The sequence below is a fragment of the Chelonia mydas genome, chromosome 2, assembly GCF_015237465.2.
Source record: "Chelonia mydas isolate rCheMyd1 chromosome 2, rCheMyd1.pri.v2, whole genome shotgun sequence".
Lineage (NCBI taxonomy): Eukaryota > Metazoa > Chordata > Testudines > Cheloniidae > Chelonia > Chelonia mydas.
In genome coordinates, this window is record NC_057850.1 from 227,810,938 (window position 1) to 227,826,080 (window position 15,143).

Genomic DNA, 15,143 nt, shown 5'->3' on the forward strand with positions numbered 1-15,143 from the left:
CTCCTGCAAATGCAAACAAACTTGTTTGTCTGAAAGACTGGCTGAACAAGAAGTAGGACTGAGTGGACTTGTATGCTCTAAAGTTTTACACTGTTTTATTTTTGAAGGCAGTTATTTGTTTGCACATAATTTTACATTTGTGAGTTCATCTTTCACGATGAAGAGATTGCACTACAGTACTTGTATTAGGTGAATTGAAAAATACTACTTCTTTTGTTTTTATAGTGCAAATATTTGTAATAAAAATAAATATAAAGGTAGCACTGTATACTTTGTACTGTGTTCTATAATTGAAATCAATATATTTGAAAATGTAGAAAACAGCCAAAATATTTAAATAAATGGTATTCTATTATTTAACAGCGCAAGACTCTACACTGATTAAACTGCTAGAAGAGGTCAGCACTGTAGAGCAGTCCCATACATACAGCTGAAAAATAAACAGTCCTTTAATATTTGGGACCTAATCCCCCAAGAGAAGGGCAATATTTTCACCATTCTTCCTGTGTCCTTTTCTTTTTGACATAAAAAATAAGACATATAGGGTATTAGGAAACCATATTCACGGGCATTTTTCTTCCATAAATGACCTGTAAAGGCATAATAAATAGCTCTTAATGGTAAAATAAGATGACTTCTGTAGAAATGGTGTTTTCCAAGTGAACATTTGCTTTTGATATGCTAGAATCCCAGCTTCTACCACAAGATAGCATCCCTAACAGAAGTTTATTAATGATGAGGCTTTACAGCACTTCTTGAGGGATTCTGCATGAAGGGCTGAAACATTTGTAATTTTTTTGCAATGAGCTTTTTATTTTTAAAAATTTAATGAACAGAAAAACACTTAATTTGAACATTTTATTCAGAAATCACAGTTGTTCCATAAAGAAAAGGAGTACTTGTGGCACCTTAGAGACTAACAAATTTATTTGAGCATAAGCTTTCGTGAGCTACAGATAACTTCGTTGGATGCATTCAGTGGAAAATACAGTGGGGAGATTTATATACATAGAAACAATGGGTGTTACCATACACATTGTAATGAGAGTGATCACTTAAGGTGAGCTATTACCAACAGGAGAACGGGGAGGGGGGGAGGGAAACCTTAGTGATAATCAAGGTGGGCCATTTCCAGCAGTTGACAAGAACGTCTGAGGAACAGTGGGGAATGCGGGGGGGAATAAAGAAGGGAAAATAGTTTTACTTTGTGTAATGACCCATCCACTCCCAGTCTTTATTCTAGCCTAAGTTAATTGTATCCAGTTTGCAAATTAATTCCAATTCAGCAGTCTCTCGTTGGAGTCTGTTTTTGAAGTTTTTTTATTAAAGAATTGCAACTTTTAGGTCTGTAATCAAGTGACCAAAGAGATTGAAGTGTTCTCTGACTGGTTTTTGAATGTTATAATTCTTGACGTCTGATTTGTGTCCATCTATTCTTTTACGTAGAGACTTGTTGGTCCATGTTAATTGATATGTGGAATATGTGGCTGTTCCAGCTCAGGAAAACAACATATTAGATCAACAGTGCTGTATGCTGTTGGAGCAGGCTTTTTGTCAGCTGCAGGCTTTGAGTCATTTCTTTTTTAACCTAGGGGAAAAAAACAGTAAGTTCTCTCTCAGATCCTGAGTGCTGAAGTCAAAAGCACAAATCATACTGTCCCTTAGCTTTGGTGTGAGTAATATGTTGGGTTTTTTGGAGGAGGTTGCAGTGGGAAAGGGAGCAGAGACTTGTGATGGCCTATGAGATGAAGATTTGCAGGTAGTACACAATCTTCATTTGCATACTTTAAAGATGTCTGAAAAAGAATACAGCTTTCAGGGGAGTTTATATTTTTCATAATTCATTTATATCTAGGGAGGAAATGAAACTTAAACGTTGACCTGTCTTTCCCCAGCCCTTATTTCTTTTGGCAGCTTTTTTGTAATTTTTTACATGTTAAAAACAAAAAACTCTTATTCATTTCCTAAAATAAAGACACTCAGGCAAAATACATGTACAAGTCTGCAACATATTAAACTAGTGTGGGTGAAGAACTGAGACGAACAGCACTGTGACCGGGATCCTAGTGGGGAGCCAGCTGTGGTCACTCAATTAGGGTGAACTGCAAAGAATGGGACAGCCAAACCCCCAAAAGTTGTTGGATATTCCAATACTTAGATCTACCAAGCCAGCATAAAACAGCTTCTTTATTACCTCACTGGTTACTCAGAAGTCCAAACAACATAGTTCCCTTAAAGTGATCTGGCCTGCATCCTGGTACCCACGTCAAATATGATGAAAATTTCTGTATATCTTATTCCACCATATAAAATAAAAGGTTCTGCGAATCCCAAAAGATTGGACACATTACCTCCCAGGTTAACTAATGTTTCAGATTTTACCCAAATACACGCTACAGCCAATTCTTATTAACTAAACTAAAATTTAAAGGTTTATTTATAAAAAGAAAGAAAGAAAGGTGCGAGTTAAAATTGGTCAAAGGAATCAATTACATACAGTAATGGCAAAATTCTTGGCTCAGGCTTGTAGCAGTGATGGAATAAACTGCTGGCTTAAGTCAAGTCTCTGGAGTACATCCACAGCTTGGATGGGTCATTCAGTCCATTGTTCAGAGCTTCAATGTGTAGCAAAGTTCCTCCAGAAGTAAGAAGCAGGATCGAAAAAAATGGAGATGATGCAGCTGCCTTTTATAGTCTCTTGCCATGCGGCCTGTGCTTCCTGTTTCACACACAAGATGCCCAGCACATGGCTTGGAAGCCTTAGAGTTCTCTCCATAGGTATTTCCCTGCATGCCTTGCTGAGTCATAAGGTATATCTGCCTTCTCTCAATGGGTCAGTTGTATAGCTGATGATCCTTAATGGGCCATCAAGCAGGCTAGGCAGTGCTGATGCCAAACTGTCTGGGAGTGTCACCCAGAAGCACAGCATATCTATAAAGCATAATAAAAAGGTGATAGAAACATATAAACAAGATTATCATATCTGATAAATTATGACATCTTTGCAGATATCTTACATGGCATATTTGGCTGATTACTTCATGGGTGTTACCCCTGGAGCAAATACTTGAAATCCAGGTATAGAGCCAATACTTATAACTTTAAATACAAAAATGATACATGCATACAGATAACGTAATCAAAACCAGCAACTCATGACCTTTTCATAGACATCTTACTTGACAACCTTTGTACAATATTTGCTGCAAATATATAACAGTGGTTGCAACAATGATCTATGGGGTTATATTTTAATCAGATAACATCACAAGTACTGAAGAACAATGTCAAATATCTTGATGGTTTGTTTTAACCTTCTATTTTTTTGAGTGTTGACATTAAAGGCATGATCCTATACCACTGAAGTCAATGGGAGGTTTGTGTCAGATTTATTGGGTGCAAGATGAGGTCAATTATATTAATCTTTTCAATTTCCTTTCTTGGTAGTGCCTAGATGCATTTCAGTTAGGAAAAAAAAGTGTCTTAAACTTTATGCTGAAAATAGAAACTAAAGTAATGGCACTGCCACCATTAGGCCTTTTTAAAGAAAGTTTTATATGCTGCTGAAAAGGATATGTTAGACTGACTATGTTTTTTTCTTTATAGGTCTTTGCTGAAGGAACTCTCATGGCCCCAGAATACCCTTGCTTTGTACAGCCCACCTGTTGAAGCATCATCCCTCTTTTTTTGGTTCCTATCATTTAATTTGGCCGTGAGGACAGAGGAGTAGCTGCATCTGTAGCTGGCACTATGAAAGTTCTTGACGAGCTACTCTGGCATTAAGCAGATGTTCTTTCTCCAAGTATCCTGAGATGCACCCATCTTCTCTCAAACCATAGATAAGGAAGTGAGTATTTATTTTTTCCTATATTTAAAAAAATTGTCATTCAGTAAAACAGTCTCATAATTAACACATTTTTACAGGAAGATTAGATAGATTAAAGAACAGACTATTTATGATTTTGATGGGTTTGTATATTCTTTCTGTATATACTCAATATACGTAATAGAAATATTATATACCTCGTCTCTAACATGCCCCCCCCACCATAAACACAAACTATACGGAGTTGGATGAATAGTTTTTTATATATAAACCATTCCCTGAACATCCCAGTACAGAATAGCACAGCCAAATCAGTTCTTTCATTTGTAATCAAATGCAGGCAGCTTCCTTGTTACTCAAAGAACTGCATAAGGACCTGCTTCCTTGTGGTGTTGGCAATGTCCTGCTCTGTCACCTACAAGACTCTAGTTACCCTCTTGCTATTGAGAGATGCTTATCTATGGAAGGAAATGATGAATGGACATAGGGCTAAGGAGTCATTATAAAACTCTCATTGCCCTAGTTAGTATCTCAGAAGATGATGTAGGTGGCAGCTGAAAAAAAGAGGACTCTCAGTTATATGTATGAAGAACCCACTACTGTTAACACTACTAAACACATATACAAAGTGCTGCTCCAGTACTGGGAATTGCATTGCGACTTTCTGCTTTTTAAAGTTTCATAAACAAATCTGACGAGGTGGGTATTCACCCGCAAAAGCTTATGCTCCAATACATCTGTTAGTCTATAAGGTGCCACAGGACTCTTTGCCTCTAATAAACAAATGTATTTGTTGAGCTTTTTGTTGATCAACATCATCTGTTGGATCACAATCCATTGCTGATAAGAAGGCAACAAACATTCCCATGATAGAAGTAGTCACACAACTACCTAGGTGAACGGGGTCATTACTATAATGAATGCGTGTTTGGTAAATTCTGCACTTGTACAGATTCAGTTGTATAACAGAGTCCAAATAGGTGTCAACAAGTCTTTGTTTAGAAACGTGTTGACCCACTTCTGACAACAAAAATTACTACACGACCCCAGGAGAGGGGACTGAAACCTGAAGCCAAAGGCTGAGCCCCACTACCCCAGGTGTGTGTGTAGGGGTGGGGACCAAAGCAGAAGCCCAAAGGCTTCATACCCAGGCAGGGAGCCTGTAACCTGAGCCTCACCACCCAGGGCTGAAGCCCCTGGGCTTGGGCTTTGGCCCTGGGTGGCGGTGCTCGGGCTTCGGCCCCGGGCAGTGGGGCTTGGGCTTTGCCCTGGCCCTGGGCCCCAGCAAGTCTAACCTCAGCCCTGGTGACCCCATTAAAATGGGATCACAACCCACTGTTTAAGAACTGCTGATAAAACAATGCCTTCAGGAAGTAGTTGTGTTTTTCTCCTCTCTCCTCATCAGATTAATTGCTGTAGCCTCCCATGAAGAAATGTAGCTCATTTTCCCTTAAGAAAGGTAGAATGGTAATATTGTGCCAGGAGAATGCCATTAAATCCAGGACAGAAACAGGCATTTTCTAACAGAAAAATGTAGTGCCAAGATGAAATTCTGTGTGGAGGTGAAGCTGGAAAAAGTTGAGACCAAATTCAGTAATCAGTTAAAGAAGAACTCTGTACACAATTCTCACCATGGCACTGATGCCAGAAAAGAGAGAGTTCTCTCATAATTCTCCAGGACAATGGAACAAGGATCCTATCTTTGTACTATCACAGATCTCATGCATCGAAGATCTGCTATTGTCAAACTTAACAGCAACAAAGCTGTCAGACGAATAATAGAGAATCAGATTTACTCTGACTGGTGCATAGGATGCAGTTCCTCTATCTCCTTTGTACTCATAGCTTCAGCTGCATTCGAAGTTGGGATTTTCTCTGGAAGAAGGCAATGGTATCCCTTTTCAGTCTGTGGTGGTTGGCTCTGAATCTTTCATCAGAAAGAGGTTTGCAGATGGCTTGTATCATTTTCTCCCAGCTCTGGATGAGTTACTGCCAATGGAGCCTGGAACTGAAGTAATAATTGGTGGGTAAAGGGTCATCATGCATTATCCTGATTTCCCGGAGGTTCAAAGTTATGCCAGCCACAAAAGTTCAAACATAAATCAGCCTTGCAGATTTAACACAACCTCCACTGCCCTCTTCTGATTTTTTAACTCTACCTGTTCACCCACAAAGCACATGTGACAATTTAAATTTGTGAAGGCTAGTAACATTGTTAGTGAGTAAGGTGATTTTGGCCCCTGCTGCAGTAGTTCTTGCTAAAGGATCCAAGTGAGACTGGGTTCCCATTGTGCTAGGCATTGTACAAACACATAGCAAAACGCAGTCCCTACTCCAAGGAAATTATAAATTAGCAAACCATGGTGAGTTTGTGCCATGGCAGCTGGACTTGTATTCCCCCAATCTCATGCAGGGGCTACCAAACATCCATTAGATGGGAACAATTTTTTATCCCTGCTAAATCAGGCTGGTTCATGAACTAAACTAAATTATTAGTTTTGAGTTTTTCTACATTGGATAGGCAGCTATACAGTACCTAAATTGCTCATCCAGCATTCGCTACATCCATGTTAAGACCTGGAATGATGCATTTTTCTTTTTCAAAGCACTTCAAAATTCTGCCACCATTATTCACATTGAGTAGTACCTGACTCTGGGTTTGTTCCATTGATTTTATGGATCTCTTTGTAGAGGAATGTATTACTCAATGTGACTAGGGTAGCAGAATCTGGCCCAAACTGATTAACTGCATAGATACACTGGGATTAGTCTTTTTTTTTTTTTTTGGTTGTTCCATTATCGCAGAATATTACAGTACATCAACTCAACACTGACAGACCCTATATTTTACACTCCCTCACAATTAAAGACAATGTCATTCTTCACGTGTGTTTAAAAGGCCTTCCAAACTATGAAATACACCATCCTTAAAATCCCAGCACCAAGACTTTCGAATCCATTAGCAGACACAGCACAATAGTTTGTCTCAGTCCCTTAAATGCACACAGTGCTATTCTTCTGTCTTCCGTACTCAAGCTGATTCTGTTCTTATGAGTCCAGAGAGTAATGAAACTAATGAGATTCCTGCTCTCCCAGCTTTAGAGAGCATGAATCCTATCAATTTCAATCCCTTGCCCGCTTGCAAGAATGAAGGTGCCAGGAAGAGTGAAGGGATATGCTGAGACATGCATGCACACACATCTGTGATGCTGATTGTCTACAAATCCCAATTCCTGAGTGGGGCTGAAATCAACAATTACAGTCATTGTTTTGGATGGCTAAATAGGTTTTTATGTTTTGTCAGAGAACATTCTGAAACAGAAAATGACAATATGATGGAGGTAGAGTGTATATGCCTGGCACCCCGGCCAGTGCCTCTTAGAAGTGTTGATTCAGGTAGATTTAGTACATAGGATTCTATGGGTTATTTTACTCCACTTTGCTAACCAATCATGACAGATGAATTATTCCTGTGTTTTCTGCTCCAGACAAGTAGCTAGATCAATCAAGATGACGACTTTTGTTATCTGGCAACCACCTGTTCCTCCAAAGCCACAGTCTTCCTGTGTTCTATCTCAGTCTAAGGGCTTGTTTACACTGGCACTTTATAGCGCTGCGACTTTCTCACTCAGGGGTGTGAAAAAACACCCCCTTGAGCGCTGCAAGTTTCAGAGCTGTAAAGTGCCAGTGTAGATAATTGTCCCAGCACTGGGAGCTATGCCCCTCGTGGAGGTGATTTTTTTAGAACGCTGGGAGAGCACTTTAACGTTGCCAGTGAAGACGAGGCCCTAATACAGATAGACCCTTTGGCTAGTAGTAGTTTGGCAGGAAATTATGCTTTCGCCAGGGAGTGCAAACACAGGATAAAGTTACTCAAGTATCCCAGTAGGCTCCCATGTTGCAGTCGTTGGTACCTGGATGTCTCTTCTGGCTGTGCAGATTCTGCTAGATGTTAAGAGCAGCCATAATGGGAGTAGTGGTAGGATTTGCCCTCTCCAGAATATTACTGGCAACCTAGCATGGACTAGGTGCAGGTAGGGTTACAAAGCATGAGCCCAATGTTTCAGTAATACTGTCTTCTATGAGGCACTGAGGTAGAGGATCAGATGAAAATATATGTAGCAGGACTACATATAGCAGTAACCCTAGTAATCAGGCCTGCTGATGCGGGTGCGTGGGGGAAAGCAACGGGGGCAATTGCCCAGGGGCCTGGGCAATTTAAAAGGGCCCAGGGGCCCCCAGCTGTGGCAGTGCAGGAGGGCTAAGGCAGACTTCCTGCACGCCCTCGCTCTCGGAAGCAGCCAGCATGTCCCTGTGGCCCTGGGGGGCAGGGGCGGGGGGTCTCCGTGTGCCCCAGCCCCAAGTGCAGACTTCGCAGCTCCCGTTGCTGTCTGCAGGCCTGCTAGTAATCAATGACAAAAGACCCTTTTATCAGTCCAGCACAAGTCAGATTTGGAACATTTCTCTCTGATCCATTTGTCTTAGGTTTTTATGCAGTGTCTATTACCAATCTCTGCTTAAATTGGAAAATTAGATAAGTTCGTGCTGCTAGAGGCCTCAAAATTATCCAGCCTTTAAAAACAAAACAGAACAAAAATACCCATGATACAGTGTGTGGCTAAGGGGCTGTCTACACTGCAATAAAAGACCTGCGACAGTGCGGTAGGCCCTAGCCAGCTGACAAACTTGTCAGGCTCAGGCTGCAGGGCCATAAAATTGAAGTGTAGATGTCTGGGCTTGGGCTGGAGCTAGGATTGCCAATTTTGGCTGGACGTATTCCCGGAGGTTTCAATACATGACATAATATTTAATTAAAGATTAATCTTCAATTCCTGGAGACTCTAGGACAATCCTGGAAGGTTGGCAACCCTAACTGGAGCCCAGGCTTTGAAAGCTGAGGAGGTGGGTGGCTTGATCAAAGCTAGTTTGGTTATGCCTACATGTGCTACAGTTGGGCCTCCTGCTTGCTGTGTAGGCATGCCTACTGTGAACTCAGATGCTGCACTGACTGCAAGAAATGAAGGTTAACTTTTTGGCCTTGATCCTGTTCCCAATGAGTTCAAAGGCCAAATTTCCCTTGATTTCAATAGGAGCAGGAGCAGGGTCTCTCAGTCCCAAGAGTTTTGTGTCTGTATTAGTTGGATGATGTGCTTTGCTTTTGAACCCTTCATAAACCAAAACTATCAGCGGAAAAGCCTAAAAGCACATCTGCTGTTGCTAAGTTGACAATTTTTTGGGCCTGATGGTTATCATTAATATGAACCACAAAGGCAGAAATTGATTTTCTTTCCTTTAACTGCCTATGTCTTTTCCCTAATGAGTTTGCTGTCACCTTAGTTTCACTGTTGTATTCAGTTTTTTCTCCCCTTTTTGAGCAATTGGATTAGACGTGGTTAGAGTGGATGGAGTTTGTAAATACATCATTTTTACTGGGCAGAGAGATGAGGATGGTGGAGAAATCATCCATGCAGCAGTGGTGTTTGGAGTGTCATTGAGACCACCTTGGTAATTTTTGAGTTTGCAAAGCAGATGTCTATTAACGCACGGAAATTCTTCACTGTCATCCATTATCATAAAGTCATTTTAGCATAACTTTTTAATTCTCTACTCCTTTCCTGCAGAAGAATTTAAAATAAGCCTCTGTACAGTAAATTTAACACTATATTACAAAAGTGTGTTATAATATCTAAAAAGCCAACTTTTAACATGTTTTCATCTCTCTGCACTTCTCGGTTCTGGCCAGGACCAAAAATCAAGTGCCAGTTTCAGGGAAGGGCTGGTGTTAGCCCTAGAAAGATTATACTGTGTTCCCAAGGACCTCTGAAGAGAGGGTACAGAGGGAGGGCCTTGCAGAAACACCTCTGGCCACAGGAGGGTGCCTGGTGAATGGGACTGCTACATTTAGCAAAGTTCAAAAACAACAGCTTCACAATGTCCAGATTTATAGGAAAAGATGAAAAAGCAGAAATGAATGATTATCCTACCACCCCAAATCTACCATGAAAAGCAAAGCTTAGTCCAAACAGATCATCAGGAGTGGCAATTATTATATTATTGCATATTCAGGCCAGTGTGTGATTGAGCATCAAGAAATGACCAGAGTTATTAGACAAGTTCAACAAAGCAGTAGGAAACAATATCGAAAGTTCAAATCACAGCAAAGTGTGAAAGGCTTGGAAGATCTGAGAGAGGTCAAGAAATAGCAAGTAAAAGCAAATAAACAAATGGTAAGAGAAAATAAGTGTGCATCAAGTAACATCTTTGGACCAGAGTTTACTGCTTAGGAAGATGACTGTCAAGAGAAAAAATAAGTTTTAACTTTGATGGATTTGATGGGAAAATAAGAAAATAGCAGAAGTATCAAAGCCTGTTTTGATTTGCATCTTCATTAAGAAGTCCTGACCTTCCAAAATACTGAGCGCTCATAACTCCTGTTGACTTTAGTGGGAGTTGAAGTCCCTCACCACTTTTTAGTTGCTCTTCAGCACCTTAAGAGTTCAGGCCCAAAGGGCATGGCCTATGTCCTACGTTAATAATTGAATTTGCAAGGTGACAAGACAAAGCATTAGAAAGATATGAGGAAAAGTTCTTAAATGGTCTCTATCAGTCACAAGCTCTGTATAGGGATGAAGACAAGATATACATTCAGGGGGATGCTTTTAATCTTCCCTTTTGTTTTGTAATATAGAAATGCTTACTAAGCTTATTCCAGAAGAAAAGGATTTCAGTTACATTTGTTACATGTACATAGAGATTTCCCAGTCTGCAGCATCTCCATATAGCAAAACCAACATTGGCCCAATCCTGCACAAGGAAGAAAAGAGAAAAACAAATATGAATGAGAGAGATTTGTGAATTCAACACTGATTTGAAACTGGAAAAGGGAGGGTGTGTGCGGATGAAAGACCGTAACACCCAGCTCACTCGGCTTCAAATAAAATCTTGTCATCTCAGAATCCACCTGTCTCTTGATCTTCATGCTGGCATAATACTAGAAGTGCACAATTATTATTAGATTCACAGCATACACACAAGTTTGATGCAAATATAAATATTCTTCCTGGAAGTTTGCAACGTAACACTGCTCTTTCTTGGAATTCAAAACACCCAAAAGAAAGAAACAAAGCAGGCTGCTTCCCAAGGCAGAGAGCCACAACTCACCACAACCTTGCTTAAAGCTGACTAGCTCCAGAACTGACTGCTCCAAGATGCTTCCCCCCTTCTTAAAGTGCTAGCTTGCAATTCTGTCACAGTCCTCAGTATACCACAATCATTATGTTACTTAGGGAATAAGAAATTGACCACAGTTGATGATTCTTTAGTAGTTTGTTTCAGCTGAATAACCAATTTTCTTTAATTTGTGATTTTAAAAATATTTTTAGAACACCCCTTCTTGGTAGGTAACAATAGCAATGATAATCTCTGTAGATTTACTAGCTAATTTTATGTTGGTTTTGTGAAATGGGTGAGTCAGTTTTACTTATGTAGTGTAAATTTAAACTCTACAACACTTAATAGAAACAGGTAAAGGGAAATGAAGTTGTCCTCCTACCCTCTGTCCCCTTGATGTTTATATTTCCATCCCACCCTGCCTTTCCTTTCCCCACTTTTTCCCTCTCTCTCTGCCCATCTTCCCTCTGCTCCCTCCTGTACCCTCTTTCTCCCATCTTGTCAAATCATTTTCAACTTATCTCCCTCCCCTTTCTGGGCAGGGAAGAACCACCAAAACATGTAATTCTCTTGGCGTGCCTTACATTCAGCATTGTGCTCCCCCAGCTGCCTCCTGACACTGACTGCTCTGCTGGGAGTGCCGCTCACACGTGAAGTGCTGCCTGCCTCTCGACTGTGTACCTGCCCTGGCTGAGTATAGAAAGGAGAACTGATCCCAGGCAAGTTAGCAGTTCTTGACCCCTCTTCAGGGTTTGAGGAACACGAGAGCAAGGCTCTCAATGCTGATGTTAGCAACAAGAGAAGGGGTCTCTCAACTGAGTGCCACTAACTTATTTTTAATTAAAAACAAAACACACATTTGTCAGAGAGCAGGGACCACCTAAGCCATGAAGACCCTCAAGCCGCTCCCCAAACAGTTTCCCCTCTTGTCCATTTGGTGTTTCTGGAGCAGTTCCTTTCAGCAGTAACCCCGGTGGCAGTCCATTGCGGGCACCCACCCAAATACTTCTACTTCCTAGAGGATGTTGCACTCCCCTTATTGCTGCTGCTCTCTTTTATAAGGGTCCACTAATACCGTTCCACCTCTTTTCTCATGTGCAGGGGGTGGGCTGATCAGGCAGCCAGGTCAGCTGCAGGCCTCTAACCCCAGAGGAATGTTATCCCTTACTCCTTCACACCAGCCAGCCGCCATGTTGTGTGAACCTGCTGGATCCAGCAGGAGTAAGGAGGAGTAAGCCCTCTACTGCACTGGCATCCTACTAGGCATCCATTGGCCTGAAACCGATTACTCCATGCTAGCAGTGGTTAGTAAATAGCCTTCCTAGACTTGCTGTTTGGAAGCACTGCAGGATACAACATGGCACACAAATACAGTAAAATTTTGGCTATACTTGCATGGTGTGTGACTTGACTACAGCAAGTCTTAAGAGCGATAGTAAATATAGCTTACCAGCACATTCCTAGAGTGCCCGCTTCTGATACTCAGGTACCAACAGCTTGCTATGTCTTAAGCCTCTATTTATGAGGATTTTGTAGACTTTAAAGGTTACTGTATGTATTGTATAGTGCTCATTCTGAGAAAAGGGCTCTGCCACTTCTTCCTGTGCTTGCCAGTCCATCTCTACTGGTTCCCTGCCCATTTATCCATGCCCTCACCTTCATACCCTAAAATCCCTGGCTGAATGATACCATTGGGGAGGGGACACACTGCCCTTGAGAGCAAAGTTTGAAGTGGGATTATTTAGTGTTCTGTGATGTTGAGTACTGATAGTTATAATACATCTTAGTAAAATCAGTTTATCTTAAAAAGAAAATGGCATCTGATTAATTAGTTTCAAGTTGGAATGCTATTATATTTGCATTGTGCTGCATAGTGTGGTGCCACCTGCTGGACTTGATCTGTAACTGCAAATGCAGGAAGTATTGCAGTACTGATCAAATTAAATTCTTGAAAGATTGAAAACCCCTCGATCTATAACTTCCCAATCTAAGTGGTCAAGAAATTCTTACAAACTATTGTAAGAAAAAGAGAGAAATAAAGAAGTGATGGGAAACTAACAGAGCCAGGAGCAGAAAGCTGGAAAGCAACCATAGTGTTAGGGAAGAAAGGTCAGAGCTCAGTAATGCATTGGAATTGTTTGAAGATATTTTTGCTATGGTATAGAAATGGAATGCAATGGATTTTTTTAAAAGCATTTGGCAAAGCTTCACATCAGAGTATAACACCTACAGTAAAGAGTAATGAAATAAGTGGAAAGTTGGCTCATTAGACTGATAATTGGGTACAAAGCAGGAAAGAAAGGGTAGCCATAAAAATAAGCTTTTTCATCTGGAAAGAAGTTAGGCTGTCATGTTGGAAGGCTGTTTATTATGGACAGAGAAAGACATGACCTCAGTTTGACCTATAAACTTTTGTTCTTGGATGACTTTCCCCTACTGCTTATTATGCTGTACAAAACTATGGATGTTAGATACAAAGTAATAGTGAGATCTGACGCTGGCAAGAGATAGAACCACATTACACGAACTAGATCTGGGCAAGATGTGGGGAAAATCCACTCAGTGAACAAACTCGCTTGCCTAGAGAATACTTAATTAAATCACTGGAGCAAACTGTAGAAATATGTCTGCATGTGGGAAAGAGAGAGAATGGCAGCCAGAAATAAAATGATTCAATAGTTATATTGTGAGCGGCATTCTCTAATGGCTTCCTTCCAACCCATTCTCTAAGCACATCAAGTGCTGTTTTGTGTGTCCTGAACCTGGAACAGTCACTGCCCAACACACAGGGTAGTGATTAATATACGGCATTAGTAAAAAGATAGGCAGAAGCATATTTTGAAGAGAAAGTTGTTGCAAAGGTAGAGAACAGTCTCACAGTACTGGTGTATTAATGATTCCCCACTATAACAGACTCAGAGCATAACCCACTATTCTTACTTTCCTTCCGATGAATCTGAATTCTTTATACGTTTGTCCATTAATGGCATTGCAGAACATATTTGTGGGAAGAGGGAGGGGTGTGCATGTAGTATTAGGCAATGCACGTTATCTGTACCACAGCTCACAGTGTTTTAGCAGTTCAATTCAAGGTGGAGAAAGCAAAATGGGCAACTAGTTTTGTTCAGAAGTATCACCAGTTTTTACAGGCTGGCTACTGGAAGCCTACTACCCTAACTGCTCTGCTTCGAGAAGTGCTCTGGAGTGTAGATATGCTAGCAGGAAATCAAAGCCAACTGTGGTGGGTTTTTTTAAGTACAATGAAAATAAGTAGCATTGCCCAGGTATCCACCAACTCAAAATCAAAAGGGTATCACAAATCAGAAGTTAATTTTTGGGGTGTTTCCTACCCTGTGATTGACATGTAACTGGGATGAGCCTTTCCAGTAATACTGATTGATTTAAATATTAATAAAGAAGAACTCATTGTTAGTTTTGTCTGTACTTTTTGTACATAATCCAACACATTTCCCCAAAATGGGAGAGTTAGTGGACAAAGGGGAAGAATGTTAGGCACAAATACTTGGGCTACTGTGGCAGGGTGGACTAGGTCCGGAGGCCCCCTGCTGGAGGCCTCGTGGTCCTGCATCACGCCGCGCAGAAAAAAAGCAGTGAGAAGTCCTCCATGCAGTCTAGAGTGGCGGCAGAGGAGCGGCGAAAAAGCGGCCAGAAGGGCCAGATAAAAGGCAAGCAGCAGAGCCAAGCCTTTAGTTGCTGTGTGGAGCTTGACAAGGGAGGACTGGGTGCCTGGCTAGCTAGATAAGCAGCAGGCTATGGACAGTTCACTGCAGAGAGCTCACTGGGCAGCACTGAGCCCAGGGAAGACTGCTGAAGACCAGGTGCCTGGCTGGCTGGATAGAGTAGCAGCAGGCCCATGAAAAGGTCAGTGCGGGCAGGCTGAGCCTAGGGGACTGAGCCCAGGACCTGCCCAGACCAAGCAGACATATGGGCAGAGCACACTCAGAGCAGCCACTACCACCATAGTAGCTAGGATACTATTCGTTTTTTCTCCTTTGAGTCGCTACATTCTCAGTTTGGGTTTAGATATCCTGCTTTGCCCTGCAGGGCTCTCTGCTTCCTCTTGGAGACTATGTACAAGGATGCTGTTGGCAGCATGATGCTGACTGATAAACTTCTGTGTCCAAGT

General features: G+C 41.3%; 1 protein-coding gene across 2 annotated transcripts in view; it reads left to right on the top strand.

The window, feature by feature from the left end:
- THNSL1 (threonine synthase like 1) overlaps window positions 1–15,143 on the top strand; it is a 49,764-nt gene that overhangs the window by 18,916 nt on the left and 15,705 nt on the right. The window contains exons 3-4 of one of the 2 annotated variants that reach the window (XR_005224060.2): window positions 3,607–3,847; window positions 11,603–11,716. The gene's annotated coding sequence lies outside the window, so the exon portion shown is untranslated. Of the gene's footprint in view, window positions 1–3,606; window positions 3,848–11,602; window positions 11,717–15,143 lie in introns of those variants that run through there. The other variant, XR_005224061.2, reaches the window with a different exon arrangement.